This window comes from Tamandua tetradactyla, chromosome 16 (genome assembly GCF_023851605.1).
Source record: "Tamandua tetradactyla isolate mTamTet1 chromosome 16, mTamTet1.pri, whole genome shotgun sequence".
Taxonomy (NCBI): Eukaryota; Metazoa; Chordata; class Mammalia; order Pilosa; family Myrmecophagidae; genus Tamandua; species Tamandua tetradactyla.
Window position 1 is genome coordinate 23,266,664 of NC_135342.1, and position 21,637 is coordinate 23,288,300.

General features: G+C 37.5%; 1 pseudogene; it reads left to right on the forward strand.

Moving 5' to 3' along the window:
* The first annotated feature begins 1,223 nt into the window (after positions 1–1,223).
* Positions 1,224–21,637, forward strand: part of LOC143658353 (large ribosomal subunit protein eL14-like) — a 29,226-nt pseudogene continuing 8,812 nt past the window's right edge.

Below are 21,637 nucleotides of genomic sequence, written 5' to 3' on the forward strand. Positions count from 1 at the left end.
ATATATATTAAAGAAGTTGAATGCATAATTTAAAACCTTTCCACAAAGAAGCCTCCATGCCCAGATGGTTTCATTAGTCCATTCATACCAGCATTCAAGAACGATAATACCAATATTCGAAAAAGCTCCTTCAGAGAATTAAAAAAACAGTCATACTTTCCAACTCATTTTTTAGTGCCATATAAGAAAAGAAAATTTCAAGTAGCTCTCATGACAATAGACCAAAAATCTAAGCAAGATGTTAGCAAATCTAATTCTGCAGTATATAAGCAGTATACTATTTTAAAGCCACATGGGCTTTTTTCCAGGAATGAAAGATAGTTTAACTTTGAAATCAATTAATATAACACATTTAAAATAAAGGCCAAAAAATAGCATCATACTGATAGATGCAAAATGTCATTTGTTTAAAAATTCAATACCAGCTTATGATGTTTAAAAAAAAACTCTCAGCAAACTAGAAATAAAAGGGTGCTTCCTTAATATGATGAAAATGCACCTAGAAAAATGCTAAAGGTAACACCCTACTTAATGGTGAAATATTGGCCACTTTCCCTGAGGTCAAGAACAAGAAAAGGATGTTGTCTACCAAGACACTGTACTGAAAGACCTAGCTAGTGAAATAAGACAGGACTATATATATATCTATGTATATAAATATATATATAGATATATATATAAATCTATATAAATATATATATAGATTGAAAATAAAAAGTAAAACTGCTATTCTTTGCAGATAACACAATTTGCACATAGAATATGCTAAATTGCCACCAAAAAAGTATCACAATGAATACATAAGGTTACTGAGTATGATATTATTATATTAAAATCTATTAAATGTCTGTATACTAGCAAAAGCAGATTAGAAAATGAAAATATCAAACCATACCATTTAAGAGAGTACAAGAAATCAAATCCTTGGCAAGTGATCTAGTAGCAGATATTCAAGATATTGGCATGAAAATTTTAAAACACTGCTGAGAAGCAATTATAAAGACATAAATAAATTGGGAAGATATACATAGGTAAAAGATCAGAGGCTGTCAAGATTTCAGTTATTCCCCAAGTGATCTCTAGACTTAGTGAAATCTTAATAAAAATGCAGGGAAACAATTTGGTAGAAATTGACACACTACTCCAAAGTGTTATGGAAATGACTTCTCACGAAATGCCACCACCTTGTGGCTGAGGCTTCACAGAGGTTGGCTGGGTGGCCCATGTCTCCCCTGACCAAGAGGCTGGTCATGATTGTAGTTATGGTTGATCAGAACAGGGCTTAGGTTGATGGACTTTGCACTCAAGGAAGGAGACAGGCCAGGCCTTCCGAATGCATGCAGCTCACTGACTGCATCCTGAAGTCCTGGGCAGAGCCCACCAGAATTAGGTCTAACAAGCCCCTTAAAAGGCAGATAGCAACACAAAGTGGACAGCCACAAAATGGGCCAAGAGGATCAAAGCCAGGGAAAGGAAAGCCAAGATAACAGATCCTGACCATTTTTAAGTCATGAAGGCAAAGAAAATGAGGAGCAGAATAATTAAATAGGGGGATTAAAAAGCTTCAATAGATTGTCTTTGCTTGGGTGGTGGGACTGTAGACAACTTCAGAGCTGCTCTAGTCAGTTGCTGATATTACCATGGGACTGTAGACAATTAGTATGCCGATATTAGTATCAGATTGGCACCAACTCCAGTGACCTGGACGGTGGATGCAATCCCTATTCCTGTGGACCTGTCTTGACCCAAGTACATTTATATACTGTTGGGAGAACTCCATTAAAAATATTCTGGTCTAGGGCAGGCCACAGCGGTTCAGCAGACAGAATTCTCACCTGCCATGCTGGAGACCCAGGTTCAATTTCCAATGCCTGCCCATGCAAATATATATATTCTGGTTGTTTTTCTTTTTTTTTTTTATTCCACCACTTGCTCCTGTTTGCCTTGCTGGATAGTTACAGATGTAAGGTTGATTATAACTCCTTTCATAAGCCATGTGTTCTAGTTTGCTAGCTACCAGAATGCAATATACCATAAACGGAATGACTTTTGAAAAGGGGAACTTAATGAGTTGCTAGTTTATGGTTCTAAGGCCAAGAAAATGTCCCAACTAAAACAAGTCTATAGAAATGTCCAATCTAAGGCATCCAGGGAAAGATATCTTGGTTCAAGAAGGCCGATGAAGTTCGGGGTTTCTCTCTCAAGTGGAAGGGCACATGGCGAGCACAGTCAGAGTTTCTCACACATCTGGAAGGGCAGTGGAAAACATAGCGTCATCTGCTAGCGTCTCTCCTGGCTTCCAGTTTCATGAAGCTCCCCGGGAGACATTTTCCTTCTTCATTTCCAAAGGCCACTGGCTTGTGGACTCTCTGCTTCGTGCTGCTGCAGTATTCTCTGCTCTCTCCAAATCTCCTTCATTCTCCAAAATGTTTCCTCTTTTATAGGACTCCAGAAACTTCTCAAGACCCACCCAAAGGGTGGAGACATGTCACCATATAATCCAGTTTAACAACCACTCTTGATTAAATCACATCTCCAGGGAGATGATCTAATTACAGATTCAAACATACAGTGTTGAAGAGGGATTATTCTACCGTTAGAAAATGGGATTTTGATTAAAACATGGCTTTTCTAGGGGACATACATCCTTTCAAACCAGCACACCATGCAACCTCTGCACAGGGTCCTTTCATTCTTACAGATCCACTGAGGTGCTCCCTGGTCCTCATGATAACAAACACTCTAGGCCAATGGCTAGATTAATGCTGCTCAAAGGCTGTTAAATCAAGCCCTTGATGTGTTTCATTTACAATTATATAGATTATTTCTTTTAAGAGCTTTTCTTAAAAAGGGTCAAGTGGGCCCTTCAGATAAATGAGCTGATGGGCTGTAGAGAAAATATTGCCCAAATGTTGCCAAATATTGACTTCATAAAGGGAATATAAAGCTGCTGTTGAATGTCGTAAAAAGCATTCTTGCTTGCTCTCTCTATTATAGACGGTATCTTATCAAGTCCTAAGTTTTTTCAATGAACCCAATTTTAATGTACAGTATTATTGTATGCCAAACTGATGTCTTGTCTTTTGTATATGTGATAATGTTGATTTTATGACTACTGTTAAAGCATATTTGTTATGATTAAAATTCATAAAATGATTTTTTTAAAAAAAACTTCAATAAGCATCTCTCCTGAAGCTTCTTCCAAAAGAAGCACCTGCTATTAAAGAAATAAAAGAGAGAGACGATCACTGTGGGCAAGACAATGTAAGCCTGGCAAGTTCCTGCCCAGAAAACCAAAGGCCAGAGGCAGGGGTTCCAAAAAGTGCAGAAGGGTAAAAAAACTCCAGCTTAGAAAGCACCTGCTCCAAAGTCATCTAACAAGAAAACAGAAAAGACTACTATAAAAGTACAAAAAAAAATTCCTTTTTGACAAAAAAAAATGTTATGGAAATGCAGAAAATAAATAGAATAGCCAAGATAATGATGAAGTACCAGATTTAAACATTGAATACAAGGCATAATAGTCAAAGAGTGTGATATTGGTGCCAGAATAGACAAATAAAACACTGAAATAAGACAGAAATCAGAAATACACAAATCATATACGGTCACTGGATTTATGTAAAAGACACGACTACAGTTCAGTAGGGAAAGGAGAGTGTTTCCAGTAATTGGTGCTGGATCAACTGGACATCGGTATTGTATGAATGAACTGTGACCCCTACCTCACAGCATAAATAAATTCCACAAAAATAAATTCAAATCAGATCAGAGACCTAATCTGAAAAACAAGTAAAGTTTCTAGAAGAAAACATAAAAGAATATCTTCAGAACCTTGGCAGAAGAAGGCTTTCTATAACATAGCATGAAAGCACTAAACAAATAATAATAATACACTGTACTTTATTAAAATTCATTTTTGTTCATCAAAGACATCAATAAGAGGATACAAGGCAAGCCACCAACTGAGAGATGAGTATACTCACACACACACACACACACACACACACACACACACTTTTCCCCAAAAGAGTATAAAGAACTTGTCACTGTAATATAAAAGGAACTTCTATGGATCGATGAGTAAATCACAATTCAATAAGTAATCAAGCAGAAAACATCAACTGGAACTTCACAAAAGGGGATGTTCAAATGGCAATAAACATGCAAAAAGGTGCTGGATTTCACTGTGAACATGAAATGCTACTCCACACTCACAGAAGGGCTAAAATAGAAAGGCCAGACGATTCTAAGTGCTGGCATTGATCTGGAGCAATTAGAACGTTCATACAATGCTGTTAGGAATATAGAGTAATACAGTCTCCCTGGGAAAATGGCAGTTTACTAAAGTTAAACATGTGCCTTATGACAAAGCAGAATAGAAGTTGGTATACATCCAAGAGTAATGAATGCAGATTCCACCAAACATTAAGAACTAGAATGTTCACAACACTTGGTCAAAATAGTCAAATGCTGGAAACAACCCAAATGTCCATCAACAGGAGAATAGATAAATAAGTATGTTGCCTATTTGTATACTGATATTTTGCAGAGCAATAAAAAAGAACAAGCTATAGAATGATGCAACAATGTGAGTGAATCTCACAGATCGAAGCCAGATACGGAAGTGAATATACTCTATGGTCCATTAAAATGAATTTCAAAAACACGCTTACTAAATGTATGGATGCCACAGTATGGTTACCTCTGGGGTTGCAGTGACGGAATAGGGCATGAAAGAGCCTTCCAGAGTATTGGAAACTTTCTGAGTGGATGTACATATATATACAGATGTAAAAATTCAATATCTCTGCCTATTTACATGTATGCAAAAAATCTGTTCATTCAATATCTGTGCCTATTTACATGTATGCAATTTATATACCAAGAATAAAAGAAGGAAGTGAAAGAAAAAAATAGAAAAGGAAATTGCAAATTCTATGCAAGAATTGTGGATCTTTTTAGAGGTAGTTTTGAGGGGAACTAAGGTCAGGAGGTAGGGCTGGAACAAGAATTTCACCACATATCCATTTGTGGAAGCTTTCCTTCCCCCATAAACAGCAAGCCATCACTACTCACATTCCATTGACAAGAATTAGCCAGTGCTCCCCCAGGTTACAGAGGTGGGAAAGATGTGATTTAGCTGTGTGTTCAGGAAAAGGCAATGGTTTGGTGAGCACATAGAACTTTCTCTGCCTCCCCCCCCTCAATTATATTTATTGTGATTGTTTATGTTTGTGGATTTGATTCTAACACCTTATTTATTTCAATATTTATGCTTTTTACATTTCCATTTTAGTCCTCATCACCTTTTTTTAAACAGCATCCACAACCTTCTCCATCTTCTCCCTAACAAAGACAAAAATGTTAGCATGTTCTCAAGCCCACTGATACAGCGCCCCTCTCTTTCACCAAGGTGTTTGATGGCATTGCATATTCTGCTTTTTCAGCACCTGCTAGAATTATTTTCTTATTTGAATACTTCTTCCAAAAATGTTTAGAGATTTTGTGTGGCAAGCCTTCTGAAGCCTTGAATGCTTGAGAATATTTTTATTATTCCATCACTTTTGAATTAAATTCCAAGTTCAACTTTTTTCCCTTTTATATTTTAAATAATATCACACCAACGCCTTTTTGCAACTAATTTCAGTTAAGAAATCTAACATCAGCCTTTCTCTCTGGACTCTTTTAGAACTTTCTCGTTGTCTTTGATATTTGTTATTATATTAAGTCTAAAGTGGGTTTTTCCTTTGTTCTCCCAGTGGGATATTTGTAGACCCACTCTAGATTTTAATTCTGAGAATGTTTCATTTTTATTTCTTTACCTATTCTCTCCTCTCTATTTTTATTTTTCTCTCTTTGTGGAACATGTATTATCCATGCTTGGGCACTTCTCCTATCCTTGCCTTACCTGCTATATTTTCAATTTCTTTACCCTTCCATCTTTTCTTCTGAGAGAGTTCTGCAGTATAGTCCTCCAACTTCCTAATTTGTTTTTCAGTTGAATTTCTCTCACTATTTATCCCATGAATGTGATTTTTTTATGAATGTGATTTTTATTTTGACTACTATATTTTTTCACACCTAAAACTTTATGTAGTTATTGTAACAATTTCCTAGGTTTTTTCAAATTATAATAGCTTCCATTTTTTTATTTCATTGTGCTTTTCATGCCCGCCAGTGGCTGGTCTATATTTTTAATACTTCTTTTTGTAATTTTATCTTGAAATTTGAAAATACTCTCTATGCGTCAAGCAACCATTCCCCTTCCCTACCTCCATCCTCTGGTAACCTCTAATCTACTTTTTGTCTCTACAAATTTTCTATTTCTAGATAGTTCATATAAGTGAAATCATGCAGCATTTGTTCTTATGTGCTTTGCTTACTTCACTCAACATAATGTTTTCAGTTCAAACACACTGTAGCACCTAGTGAACTTCATTCCTTTATATGGCTGAGTAATAATCCAAGTATGCAACACATTTTGTTTATTCATTCATCTATTCATAGATACTTTGGTTGCTTCCAACCTTTGGCTATTGTGAATAATGCTGTATGAGCACTGCCATGAAAACAAATATCTCTTTGGTCCCTGTTTTTAGTTTCTTAGGGTATATACCTAGGACTGGAATTGCTGGGTCCTATGGTGATTTATATTTAACTTTTTCCAAAACTGCCATGCTGCCTCCCACAGTGGCTGCACCATTTCACATTCTCACCAGCAAAGCATGAGGGTTCCAATTTCTCTGCATCCACTCCAAGACTTTTTTTTCCCCATCTTTTTTATAATAGCCATTCTTGCAGGAGTGAACTGGTATCTTGTTTACATTTTGATTTACATTTCCCTAATGGCTAATGACATTGAGCACCTTTCTATGTGCTTATTGGCCATTTATATATGTTCTTTGTAGAAATGTCAGTTCATCAAGAAGAAACAGATGACCTCAACAAAGTAATCACAAGTAAAGAAATTCAGTCAGTCATCAAGAAGCTCCCAACAGAGAAAAAATCCAGGACCAGATGGCTTCACATGTGAATTTTACATGTGAAGAAAGAATTAGTACCAATCCTGCTCAAATTCTTCAAAAAAATTGTAGAGTAGAGAAAGCTACCTAACTCATTCTATGAAGCCAACATCACCCTCATACTGAAGCTAGACAAAGATACTACAAGAAAAGAAACTTACAGACCAATCTCTCCAGTGAATATAGATGCAAAAATCCTCAACAAAACCCTTGCAAATTGAATTCAGCAGCACATTAAAAGAATTATACACCAAAGTGGAATTTATTCCAGGTATGCAAGGATGGTTCAACATAAGAAAATAAATTAATGTAATACACCATATCAACAAATCAAAGCAGAAAAAGCACATGATCATCTCGATTGATACAGAAAAAGCATTTGACAAAATTCAAAATCCTTTCTTGATGGAAATACTTCTAAGGATAGAAATAGAAGGGAACTTCCTCAACACGATAAAGGGAATATATCACCCTCAATGGGGAAAGACTGAAAGCCTTCCTGCTAAGATCAGGAATGAGATAAGAATGTCACTGTCATGATTGCTATTCAACATTGTGTTGGAAGTTCTGGCCGGAGCAATTAGACAAGAAAAAGAAATACAAGGCATCCAGATTGGAAAGGAGGAAGTAAAACTCTCACTGTTTGCAAGTGATATGATATTATATGTCAAAAACCCAGAAAAATCCACAGCAAAACTACTACAGCTAATAAATGTGTACAGCAAAGTGGCAGGTTGCAAGAAAAATTAAGTCAGAGGTCTCACACTACCTGACTTTAAGGCATATTACAAAGCTACGGTGGTCAAAACACCATGGTATTGGCATAAAGATAGATATACTGACAAATGAAATTGTATAGAGTTCAGATATAGACCCTCTCATCTATGGACAATTGATCTTTGATAAGGCAGTCAAGCCAACTCACCTGGGACAGAGAAGTATCATCAATAAATGCTGTCTAGAGAACTGGATATCCACATGCAAAAGAATGAAAGAGGATCCATATCTCATACCCTATACAAAAAAATAACTCAAAATGGATCAAAGATCTAAAGATTAGATCTAAGACCATAAAATTTGTAGAAGAAAATGTAGGGAAATAGCTCATAAAACTTGTAATAGGAGGCAGTTTTCTAGATCTTACACCCAAAGCACAAACATTGAAGAAAGAAATAGATAAATGGGAACTCCTCAAGATTAAATATTTTTGTGCATCAAAGAACTGTGTCGAGAAAGTAAAAAGGCAGCCTACACAATGGGAGAAAATATTTGGAAATGACATATCAGACAAGGGTCTAGTATCCAGAATATATAAAGAGATTGTTCAACTCAACAACAAAAAGACGAATAACCCAATTACAAAATGGGCAAAAGACATAGATACTTCTCAGTAGAGGAAATACAAATGGCTAAACAGCACATGAAAAGATGCTCAACTTCCCTGGCTATTAGAGAAATGCAAATCAAACCACAATGAGATACCATTTCACACCCACCAGAATGGCCATTATCAATAAAACAGAAAACGGCAAGTGCTGGAGACGATGTGGAGAAAGAGGCACGCTTATCCATATTTGTGGGAATGTAAAATGGTACAGCAGCTGTGAAAGGTAGTTTTGCAGTTCTTCAGGGAGCTAAGTTTAGAACTCCCATATGATCCAGCAATACCATTGCAAGGTATCTATTCAGAGGACCTGAGGGCAAGGACACAAGCAGACATTTGCACGCCAATGTTTATAGCAGCATTATTTACAATTGCCAAGACATGGAAACAGCCCAAATGTCCATCAACAGACAAGTGGCCAAACAAGCTGTGGTATATACATACAATGGAATATTATGCATCTGTAAGACAGAATAAAGTCATGAAGCATGTAACAACATAAATGAACCTTGAGGACGTTATGCTGAGTGAGATTAGCCAGAAACAAAAGGACAAATACTGTATGGTCTCACTGATATTAACTAATATTAATGAGTGAACTTGGAGAATTTCAGTTAAGAACAGAGGTCATCAGGAAATAGAAATGGGGTAGATATCGAGTATTTGGTGCTGAAGGAATACAGATTGTGCAATAGGACAGATTGTAAAAATTCAGAAATGGATAGCACGATACTACCTGATTGTAGCACAATAACATAAGTACACTGAATGAGGCTGAATGTGAGAATGATAGAGGGAGGAGGGCTGGGGGCACATATGAAACCAGAAGGAAAGATAGATGATAAAGACTGAGATGGTATAATCTAGGAATGCCTTAAGTGTACAATGATTGTGACTAAATGTGCAAATTTTAAAATGTTTTCACATAAGAAAGAACAAAGGAATGTCAATATTGCAGAGTGTTGAAAATAGATGGTCATTCATATTTTAAAATTTCAACTTCTGCATGAGACTAAAGCAAAAAATGTTTATTTGATACAAAATTTATACTTTGACTAGTGCATTTCTTAATATAACTTATATGAACAGGTTAATTGAACACCATAAGTACATGGAACCTTGAACAGGACATGAGATTTTGTAGGTTTGTCTACTGTGATGCCCCGATAAATCCCAGAATGATTTGAAAAGTGAATAAAGAAGTATTCGCAAAGGTCCTTTGGGGGAATGGTGAGAACATTTAACAACTGTTTAAAAAAAATAGATGGATGCACAGGGGAAAATGTACCTATTGCAAACTATGGACTATAGTTATCAGTAATATTTTAATATTCTTTCATTAACAGTTAGCAAATGTACCATACCAATATTATGGGTCAATGGGTATGGGGGGAAGGGATAGAGGAATTTCCTTTCTGGAGTAATGAAAATGTTCCAAAGTTGATCGTGGGGATGTATGCACAACTACATGATGATACTGTGAGCCAGTGATTGTGTACTTCAAGTGGTTTGTGTAGTGTGTGAATGTATCTCAATAAAACTATATTAGAAAAAAATTTTGTAGCTTTTGAATTTGGAGCCAAGTGAATGTATTACTTGTTAAAATAAAATACTTTAGCAAACTCAGTGAGACTATATCTGCTTCCAAATGAAAGAAAGAGAAATGGAGAATCTTGTTAGTTCACTGATCCAAAACAGGCTTAGGTGGTCAATGCAATTATAACTAATGCCCATATAGCTCTGTCTTTTGGTTCTGTTTCAAGGGAGTCACATCCAGTGACCCTTAATCCTCTCAATAACCCTCTGAGGTAGATAAATTATGTCATCTCACAGGTAATTAAACTCAGTCATGGGGAGGCTGAATCATTTCCCCAAGTTCACACAGAGCAAGAGGTAGATTTGGTATTTGAGTGCAGTTTGGTTTCAGGGCCATGCACTTCACAAACACTCTGTGCTGCTTCTCTCTACCAAGCAACAATAGCCCCTCAGGTTTGCACTACTAGGATTACAGCTCTTCTACTTTATGACACGTGCTCAGATGTAGTTCCCAAGTCATGACGGGGGAACAGGGACGCTAGGTTTTCAAGGCTCTTCCAGCCTCAGCCTCACCCTCTGCCTGGACCAGTCCTTCCCCACTACTCATGCCCTGGATTCAAGGGTACCAATGAAGGTTCCCTCTGACCTCAAAGTAAAGTCCCTCTGGAGTCCTTGGAATCCTTTATGGCATCAGACTTCAGTTAGACCCATCCCAATCCATGAGAGAAGTACCAAGAAAAATGAACTTGAGAAGAAAAGGGGTCAACCTTCTGGTGCAAAGAGGAGCTAGCTCACCACTCAGGTGTTTTGTTGCAGTATGGGGAGTTTGGATCCAAGCTCAGTCTGCTTCAATCTTGCAAGAGACGAAAGGGAGGAAAGGATAAAGAGATCCAAGTACATGGCATACATGTTTTCTAGTCAGTAATGTTATAACAAACATTTTACTAAATCAAAGACAGACAGATGACCATGAAAGCTGTTAGCTACCTCGTACTCATGCTGAGCTAGAACAGTGAAACACCAGCTTGGTAAGAGCAATTTGAAATGAAGCAGGTATTGGCAGAGCTTGCAAAGTCATGTTTTTGACTAAACTCACACCCACCCCAACAGAAAAGCTAATGACTTGATTTATACTAAAAGAATTTCAAGAAAATCTGCACAGACACACTTAACATACTGTAAGTAAAGGATACCTCTTAGTCTACATTCAACACAAGTTCACATTCACTGGTGCCTAGGAAGTTGGGAAATCCAATGTAGAAAGCATTTTTACCTTCATAGCACTAACATCTAAAAAGCACACAGAATAAAATACTTTATTCTTTAAGAGGGTAGTCGTGAAAATTCCAAGATTAAATCCACTAAGTTAGCCTGAATATTTATATATAAAAATATTTTTTCAAAAAATAATGCTTGGGTGGGCCATGGTGGCTCAGCAGGTAGAGTTCTCACCTGCCATGCCGGAGGCCTGGGTTCGATTCCTTATGTCTGCCCATGTAAATAATAATAATAATAATAATAATAATAATGCTTAAAAGAAGGGATGTAAGGGTAGTTCAGTAGTAGAATTCTCACCTATCATGCGGGAGACCCAGGTTCAATTCCTGGTCCATGCATTTCCCAAACAAACATTCACAAATGGTGCTGTAATAACGGGACACTCACATGGAAAAACAGTGATATGTGACCCCATCAAACAGCATACAAAAAATAAATACTTAAAAGAGGCTTTCTAGAAACATAGTAGGAGCGCATTAGGACCAGCAGAGGACAGCGATAAACGGACTGGAAAAACAAGCTGAGTTTCATATGCAACTTTTAAGTATAGGGCATCTCTTTCAGTTGATTGCCATGGCTAAGACTAGCTAAAATAATAGAAGCACCAGAAATCTCAAGACAGGGACAGTAACACTCTAGAAAAAATACTGCCAAATAAAAAGACCACCCAGCTGGACCAGTCAGGCTGAAGGATTGAAATCCTGATCCTGAGTATGCACAGAAGATTCATGCAAAGACTGCTGTGGTACTGAGGGCAGAGAGGGATGATGAGGGTGGGTTAATCTACACTGTTAAAAAATATATTTATGGAGAAGAGAAGGGAAAAGGAGGAGAAAAACTAATGGAGGAAATTATCACTGAAAATTTCCCAATTCTTATGAAAGACTTAAAATTACAAATCCAAGAAGTGCAGCATACTCCAAACAGAATACATCCAAATAGACGTACTCCAAGACACTTATCAGATGACAAAGAGAAAGAGAGAATCTTGAAAGCAGCAAGAGAAAAACAATCCATCACATACAAGGGAAGCCAAATAAGATTATGTGTAGATTTCTCAGCAGAAACCATGGAGTCAAGAAGACAGGGGGTGATACATTTAAGATACTAAAAGAGAAAAACTATCAACCAAGAATTCTATATCCAGCAAAACTGTCCTTCAAAAATGAAGGAGAAATTAAAACATTTGCAGACAAAAATTCACTAAGAGAATTTGTGACCAGCTCTGCAAGAATTACTAAAGGGGGTGGGTCACGGTGGCTCAACAGGCAGAGTTCTTACCTGCCATGCCAGAGACCTGGGTTCGATTTCTGGTGCCTCCCCATGCCAAAAAAAAAAAAGGAAAAGAAATACTAAAGAGAGCATTAGAGACAGATAAGAAAAGACAGGAGACAGAGGTGTGGAGAAGAGTATAGAAATGAAGACTATCATTAAAGGTAAAAAGAAGGAAAATTAGATATGACATATAAAATCCAAAAGGCAAAGTGGTAGAACAAAGTACTGCCTGTACAGTAATAACACTAAATGTTAATGGATTAAACTCCCCAATCAAAAGACGTAGACTGAGAGAATGGATTAAAAAACAGGACCCATCTATATGCTGTGTACAAGAAACACATCTTAGACCCAAGAATAAACATAGGTTGAAAGTGAAAGGTTGGGAAAAGATATTCCATGCAAATAACAATCAGAAAAGAGCAGCAGTAGCAATACGAATATCCAACAAATTAGACTTCAGATTTAAAACAGTTAAAAGAGAAAAAGAAGGATGCTATGTATTAATAAAAGGAACAATTCAACAAGAAGACATAACAATCATAAATATTTATGCACCAAGCCAGAATGCTCCAAAATACATGAGGCAAATACTGAAAAGAGAATAGACACATCTACCATAATAGTTGGAAACTACACTCTCATCAATGGGCAGAACATCTAGACAGAGGATCAATAAATAAACAGAGAATTTGAATAATACAATAAATGAGCTAGACTTAAAAGACATTTATAGAACATTACACCCCAAAACAGCAGGATACAGCTTTTTCTCAAGTGCTCATGGATCATTCTCAAGAATAGACCATATGCTGGGTCACAAAGCAAGTCTCAATAAATTTAAAAAGATTGAAATCATACAAAGCACTTTCTCAGATCATAAAGGAATGAAGCTAGAAATCAATAATAGGCAGAGAGCCAGAAAATTCACAAATATATGGAGGCTCAACAACACACCCTTAAACAACCAGTGGGTCAAGGAAGAAATTACAAGAGAAATCAGTAAATATCTCAAGGCAAATGAAAATGAAAACACAACATATCAAAATGCATGGGATGCAGCCAAGGCAGTGCTAAGAGGGAAAATTATTGCCCTTAATGCCTATATCAAAAAAGAAGAAAGGGCAAAAATGGAGGAATTAACTGCCCACTTGGAAGAACTACAGAAAGAACTGCAAATTAACCCCAAAGCAAGCAAAAGGAAAGAAATAATGAAGATTAGAGCAGAAATAAATGAATTGAGAAATGAAAAAATTGACAAAATCAACAAAACAGAAGTTGGTTCTATGAAAAAATCAATAAGATTGATGAACCCTTAGCGAGGTTGACAAAAAGAAGAGAGAGGATGCAAATAAATATGATCAGAAATGGAAGAGGAAAGATAACCACTGACTCCACAGAAATAAAGGAAGTAATGAGAGGATACTATAAACAACTTTAAACTAATAAATATGACAATGTAGATGAAATGCACAACTTTCTAGAAAGGCATTGTGATAGTTAGATTCAGTTATCAACTTGGCCAGGTGACATTACTTGGTTCTGGTTGCTGTGGTATTGAGCCAATGGTACATGATCCTCATCTACTGCTCATTATATCTGCAGTCAGCTAAGAGGTGTGCCTGCTGTAATGAATGATGTTTGATTGAATTGGCTGGTGTTTAAATGAGAGAGATCAACATAGCCCAGCCCAAGCAGCTCAGCATACCTCATCTCAGCACCCACAGCTCAACCCAGGCCTTTGGAGATGCAGAAAGGAATGACCCCGAGGAAAGTTGTCGGAACCCAGAGGCCTGGAAAGAAGGCCAGCAGAGACCATCCTGTGCCTTCCCACATAAGAAAGACCCTCAGCTGAAAGTAAGCTGCCTTTCCTCTGAAGAACTAATGAAATAAGTCTTCTTTTATTAAAAGCCAATCCATCTCTTGTGTGCTGCATTCTGGCAGCTAGTAAACTATAACAGGCATGAACAACCAACATTGACTCAAGAAGACATAGACAACATCAACAAACCAATCATAAGTAAAGAAATTGAGTCAGTCATTAAGAAGCTCCCCAAAAAGAAAAGTCCAGGACCAGATGACTTCACACGTGAATTCTACCAAACATCCAAGAAAGAATTAGTACCAATCCTGCTCAAACTCTTCAAAAAAATTGAAGAGGAGGGAAAGATACCTAACTCATTCTACAAAGCCAACATCACCCTCATACCAAAGCCAGACAAAGATATTACAAAAAAAAAGAAAACTACAGACCAATCTTTCTAATGAATGTAGATGCAAAAATCCTCAACAAAATTCTAGAAAATCGAATCCAGCAGCACATTAAAAGAATTATACCAGTGGCTCAGTGGCAGAGTTCTCACCTGCCATGTTGAGACACAGGTTTGATTCCCGGTGCCCGCCCATGCAAAAACAAAAAAGAGGGTGGGCCACAGTGGCTCAGCAGGCAAGAATGCTTGCCTGCCATGCCAGAGGACCCAGGTTCAATTCCCGGTGCCTGCCCATGTTAAAAAAAAAAAAAAAAAAAAAAAAAGAATTATACACCATGACCAAGTAGGATTCATCCCAGGTATGCAAGGATGGTTCAACCTAAGAAAATCAATTAATGTAATACACCACATCTACAAATCAAAGCAGAAAAACCACATGATCATCTCGATTGATGCAGAAAAGGCATTTGACAAAATTCAACATCCTTCCTTTTTGAAAACACTTCAAAGGATAGGAATAGAAGAGAACTTCCTCAAAATGATGAAGGGAATATATGAAAAACCCTCAGCTAAGATCATCCTCAATGGGGAAAAACTGAAAACTTTCCCCATAAGATCAGGAACAAGACAAGGATGTCTACTATCACCACTTTTATTCAACATTGTGTTGGAACATCTAGCCAGAACAATTAGACAAGAAAAAGAAATACAAGACATCAAAATTGGAAAGGAAGAAATAAAACTCCCACTGTTTGCAGATGATGTGATACTACATGTCAAAACCATTGAAAAATCCACAGCAAAACTACTAGAGCTAATAAATGAGTACAGCAAAGCGGCAGGTTACAAGATCAACATTCAAAAATCTGTAGACTTCCTGGAAGATGGTGGCTTAGTAAGACGCGCGGATCTTAGTTTCTTCTCCAGGACAGCTACTAGGGGAGTAGAAACGATACAGAAAGCGCCCAAAGCCACAACAGAGATAAAAAAGACAGCGTACCCCATCCTGGAACGGCTGGATGGCTGAGAGAAGCAGCTCGGGTGAGATCGCTGAGGTGCGCGAGCCTCACCGGGCAGGGTGGCAAGCGGTTGGAGTTACTCCCTTCCCCCTTCCCGGGCCGGCTGGGAGAATTGGAGAGGCGGTCCCCTGAAACCAAGGCGGCTGGCGCCCACACCACGCGCAGCCCCCCGGACCAACTAAGAGAATTGGATTGGAAATCCCCAGGCCGCGGAGAACGGTGACAGGTGGGGGAGGCCCCTTCCAAACCCGTGACTCCTGGGGAACGTGCACTCTCTCGGGCGGGCTGCTGCCGCTGGCGCCCTCCCACCACGCTTGTCGCCCAGGGCCGACTAGGAAATTCGGACGGGTTCTTTCCCGGGCTGCGGCGACCAGCAACCCTCCCTGCGTTCGGACCCCGGGCCGGCTCAAGCCGCTTCGGCTAGCGAACCCCTGAATGGCGAGAGTTTTCCAAAGTTTAAGGTCCCACAGCACCTTTTACTGGTGGGACCCGCAGACAAACATGTGTCACGAGCGCCACCTACTGGGCAGGATAAGAAAAACAGAACCCAGAGATTTCACAGGAAAATCTTCCAAACTTTTGGATCCTATACCCAGGGAAATCTGTCTAAACGCACAGACGCCAACAGAAGATAACGGATCACGCTCAAATAATTGAAAATATGGCCCAGGCAAAGGAACAAACCAATAGTTCAAATGAGATACAGGAGCTGAGACAACTAATGCTAAATATACGAACAGAAATGGAAAACCTCTTCAAAAACGAAATTGATAAATTGAGGGAGGACATGAAGAAGACATGGGCTGAACATAAAGAAGAAATAGAAAAAACTGAAAAAACAAATCACAGAACTTATGGAAGTGAAGGACAAAGTAGAAAAGATAGAAAAAACAATGGATACCTACAATGATAGATTCAAAGAGACAGAAGATAGAATTAGTGATTTGGAGGATGGAACATCTGAATTCCAAAAACAAACAGAAACTATCAGGAAAAGAATGGAAAAATTTGAACAGGGTATCAGGGAACTCAAGGACAATATGAACCGCACAAATATACGTGTTGTGGGTGTCCCAGAAGGAGAAGAGAAGGGAAAAGGAGGAGAAAAACTAATGGAAGAAATTTTCACTGAAAATTTCCCAACTCTTATGAAAGACCTAAAATTACAGATCCAAGAAGTGCAGCGCACCCCAAAGAGATTAGACCCAAATAGGCGTTCTCCAAGACACTTACTAGTTAGAATGTCAGAGGTCAAAGAGAAAGAGAGGATCTTGAAAGCAGCAAGAGAAAAACAACCCATCACATACAAGGGAAACCCGATAAGACTATGTGTAGATTTCTCAACAGAAACCATGGAGGCTAGAAGACAGTGGGATGATACATTTAAATTACTAAAAGAGAAAAACTGCCAACCAAGACTCCTATATCCAGCAAAATTGTCCTTCAAAAATGAGGGAGAAATTAAAACATTCTCAGACAAAAAGTCACTGAGAGAATTTGTGACCAAGAGACCAGCTCTGCAAGAAATACTAAAGGGAGCACTAGAGTCAGAACCGAAAAGACAGAAGAGAGAGGTATGGAGAAGAGTGTAGAAAGAAGGAAAGTCAGATATGATATATATAATACAAAAGGCAAAATGGCAGAGTAAAATATTATCCAAACAGTAATAACACTAAATTTTAATGGACTGAATTCCCCAAACAAAAGACATAGATTGGCAGAATGGATTAAAAAACAGGATCCTTCTATATGCTGTCTACAGGAAACACATCTTAGACCCAAAGATAAACATAGGTTGAAAGTGAAAGGTTGGGAAAAGATATTTCATGCAAATAACAACCAGAAAATAGCAGGAGTGGCTATACTAATATCCAACAAGTTAGACTTCAAATGTAAAACAGTTAAAAGAGACAAAGAAGGACACTATATACTAATAAAAGGAACAATTAAACAAGAAGACATAACAATCATAAATATTTATGCACCGAACCAGAATGCCCCAAAATACGTGAGGAATACACTGCAAACACTGAAAAGGGAAATAGACACAAATACCATAATAGTTGGAGACTTCAATTCACCACTCTCATCAATGGACAGAACATCTAGACAGAGGATCAATAAAGAAATAGAGAATCTGAATATTACTATAAAGGAGCTAGACTTAACAGACATTTATAGGACATTACATCCCACAACAGCAGAATACACCTTTTTCTCAAGTGCTCATGGATCATTCTCAAAGATAGACCATATGCTGGGTCACAAAGCAAGTCTTAACAAATTTAAAAAGATTGAAATCATACACAACACTTTCTCGGATCATAAAGGAATGAGGTCGGAAATCAATAATAGGCGGAATGCCAGAAAATTCACAAATACCTGGAGGCTCAACCACACACTCTTAAACAACGAGTGGGTCAAAGAAGAAATTGCAAGAGAAATTAGTAAATACCTCGAGGCAAATGAAAATGAAAACACAACATATCAAAACTTATGGGATGCAGCAAAGGCAGTGCTAAGAGGGAAATTTATTGCCCTAAATGCCTATATCAGAAAAGAAGAAAAGGCAAAAATGCAGGAATTAACTGTTCAATTAGAAGAACTGGAGAAAGAACAGCAAACTAATCCCAAAGCAAGCAAAGGGAAAGAAATAACAAAGATCAGAGAAGAAATAAATGAAATTGAAAATATGAAAACAGTAGAGAAAATCAATAAGACCAGAAGTTGGTTCTATGAGAAAATCAATAAGATTGATGGGCCCCTATCAAGATTGACAAAAAGAAGAAGAGAGAGGATGCAAATAAATAAGATCAGAAATGGAAGAGGAGACATAACTACTGACCTCACAGAAATAAAGGAGGTAATAACAGGATACTATGAACAACTTTACGCTAATAAATACAACAATTTAGATGAAATGGACGGGTTCCTGGAAAGACATGAACAACCAACTTTGACTCAAGAAGACATAGATGACCTCAACAAACCAATCACAAGTAAAGAAATTGAATTTGTCATTCAAAAGCTTCCTAAAAAGAAAAGTCCAGGACCAGATGGCTTCACATGTGAATTCTACCAAACGTTCCAGAAAGAATTAGTACCAATTCTCCTCAAACTCTTCAAAAAAATCGAAGTGGAGGGAAAACTGCCTAATTCATTCTATGAAGCCAACATCACCCTCATACCAAAACCAGGCAAAGATATTACAAAAAAAGAAAACTACAGACCAATCTCTCTAATGAATACAGATGCAAAAATCCTCAATAAAATTCTAGTAAATCGTATCCAACAACACATTAAAAGAATTATACATCATGACCAAGTAGGATTCATCCCAGGTATGCAAGGATGGTTCAACATAAGAAAATCAATTAATGTAATACACCATATCAACAAATCAAAGCAGAAAAATCGCATGATCATCTCAATTGATGCAGAGAAGGCATTTGACAAGATTCAACATCCTTTCCTGTTGAAAACACTTCAAAAGATAGGAATACAAGGGAACTTCCTTAAAATGATAGAGGGAATATATGAAAAACCCACAGCTAATATCATCCTCAATGGGGAAAAATTGAAAACTTTCCCCCTAAGATCAGGAACAAGACAAGGATGTCCACTATCACCACTATTATTCAACATTGTGTTGGAGGTTCTAGCCAGAGCAATTAGACAAGAAAAAGAAATACAAGGCATCAAAATTGGAAAGGAAGAAGTAAAACTATCACTGTTTGCAGACGATATGATACTATATGTCGAAAACCCGGAAAAATCCACAATAAAACTACTAGAGCTAATAAATGAGTACAGCAAAGTAGCAGATTACAAGATCAACATTCAAAAATCTGTAGCATTTCTATACACTAGTAATGAACAAGCTGCGGGGGAAATCAAGAAATGAATCCCATTTACAATTGCAACTAAAAGAATAAAATACCTAGGAATAAATTTAACTAAAGAGACAAAAAACCTATATAAAGAAAACTACAAAAAACTGTTAAAAGAAATCACAGAAGACCTAAATAGATGGAAGGGCATACGGTGTTCATGGATTGGAAGACTAAATATAGTTAAGATGTCAATCCTACCTAAATTGATTTACAGATTCAATGCAATACCAATCAAAATCCCAACAACTTATTTTTCAGAAATAGAAAAACCAATAAGCAAATTTATCTGGAAGGGCAGGGTGCCCCGAATTGCTAAAAGCATCTTGAGGAAAAAAAACGAAGCTGGAGGTCTCGCGCTGCCTGACTTTAAGGCATATTATGAAGCCACAGTGGTCAAAACAGCATGGTATTGGCATAAAGATAGATATATTGACCAATGGAATCGAATAGAGTGCTCAGATATAGACCCTCTCATCTATGGACATTTGATCTTTGATAAGGCAGTCAAGCCAACTCACCTGGGACAGAGCAGTCTCTTCAATAAATGGTGCCTAGAGAACTGGATATCCATATGCAAAAGAATGAAAGAAGACCCATCTCTCACACCCTATACAAAAGTTAACTCAAAATGGATCAAAGATCTAAACATTAGGTCTAAGACCATAAAACAGTTAGAGAAAAATGTTGGGAGATATCTTATGGATCTTACAACTGGAGGCGGTTTTATGGACCTTAAACCTAAGGCAAGAGCACTGAAGAAGGAAATAAATAAATGGGAACTCCTCAAAATTAAACACTTTCGTGCATCAAAGAACTTCATCAAGAAAGTAGAAAGACAGCCTTCACAATGGGAGACAATATTTGGAAATGATATATCAGATAAAGGTCTAGTATCCAGAATTTATAAAGAGATTGTTCATCTCAACAACAAAAAGACAGCCAACCCAATTACAAAATGGGAAAAAGACTTGAACAGACACCTATCAGAAGAGGAAATACAAATGGCCAAAAGGCACATGAAGAGATGCTCAATGTCCCTGGCCATTAGAGAAATGCAAATCAAAACCACAATGAGATATCATCTCACACCCACCAGAATGGCCATTATCAACAAAACAGAAAATGACAAGTGCTGGAGAGGATGCGGAGAAAGAGGCACACTTATCCACTGTTGGTGGGAATGTCAAATGGTGCAACCACTGTGGAAGGCAGTTTGGCGGTTCCTCAAAAAGCTGAATATAGAATTGCCATACGACCCAGCAATACCATTGCTGGGAATATACTCAAAGGACTTAAGGGCAAAGACACAAACGGACATTTGCACACCAATGTTTATAGCAGCGTTATTTACAATTGCAAAGAGATGGAAACAGCCGAAATCTCCATCAACAGAAGAGTGGCTAAACAAACTGTGGTATATACATACGATGGAATACTATGCAGCTTTAAGACAGGATAAACTTATGAAGCATGTAATAACATGGATGGACCTAGAGAACATTATGCTGAGTGAGTCTAGCCAAAAACTAAAGGACAAATACTGTATGGTCCCACTGATGTGAACAGACATTCGAGAATAAATTTGAAATATGTCCTTGATAACAGAGTCCAGCAGGAGGTAGAAACAGGGTAAGATAATGGCCAATTGGAGTTGAAGGGATACAGACGGTGTAACAGGACTAGATACAAAAACTCAAAAATGGACAGCACAATAATACCTAATTGTAAAGTAATCACGTTAAAACACTGAATGAAGCTGCATCTGAGCTATAGGTTTTTGTTTTGTTTTGTTTTGTTTTGTTTTGTTCTTACTATTATTACTTTTATTTTTTTCTCTATATTAACATTCTATATCTTTTTCGGTTATGTTGCTAGTTCTTCTAAACCAATGCATATGTACTAAGAAATGATGATCATGCATCTATGTGATGATGTTAAGAATTAATGATTGCATATGTAGAATGGTATGATCTCTAAATGTTGGGTTAATTTCTTTTTTTCCGTTAATTAAAAAAAA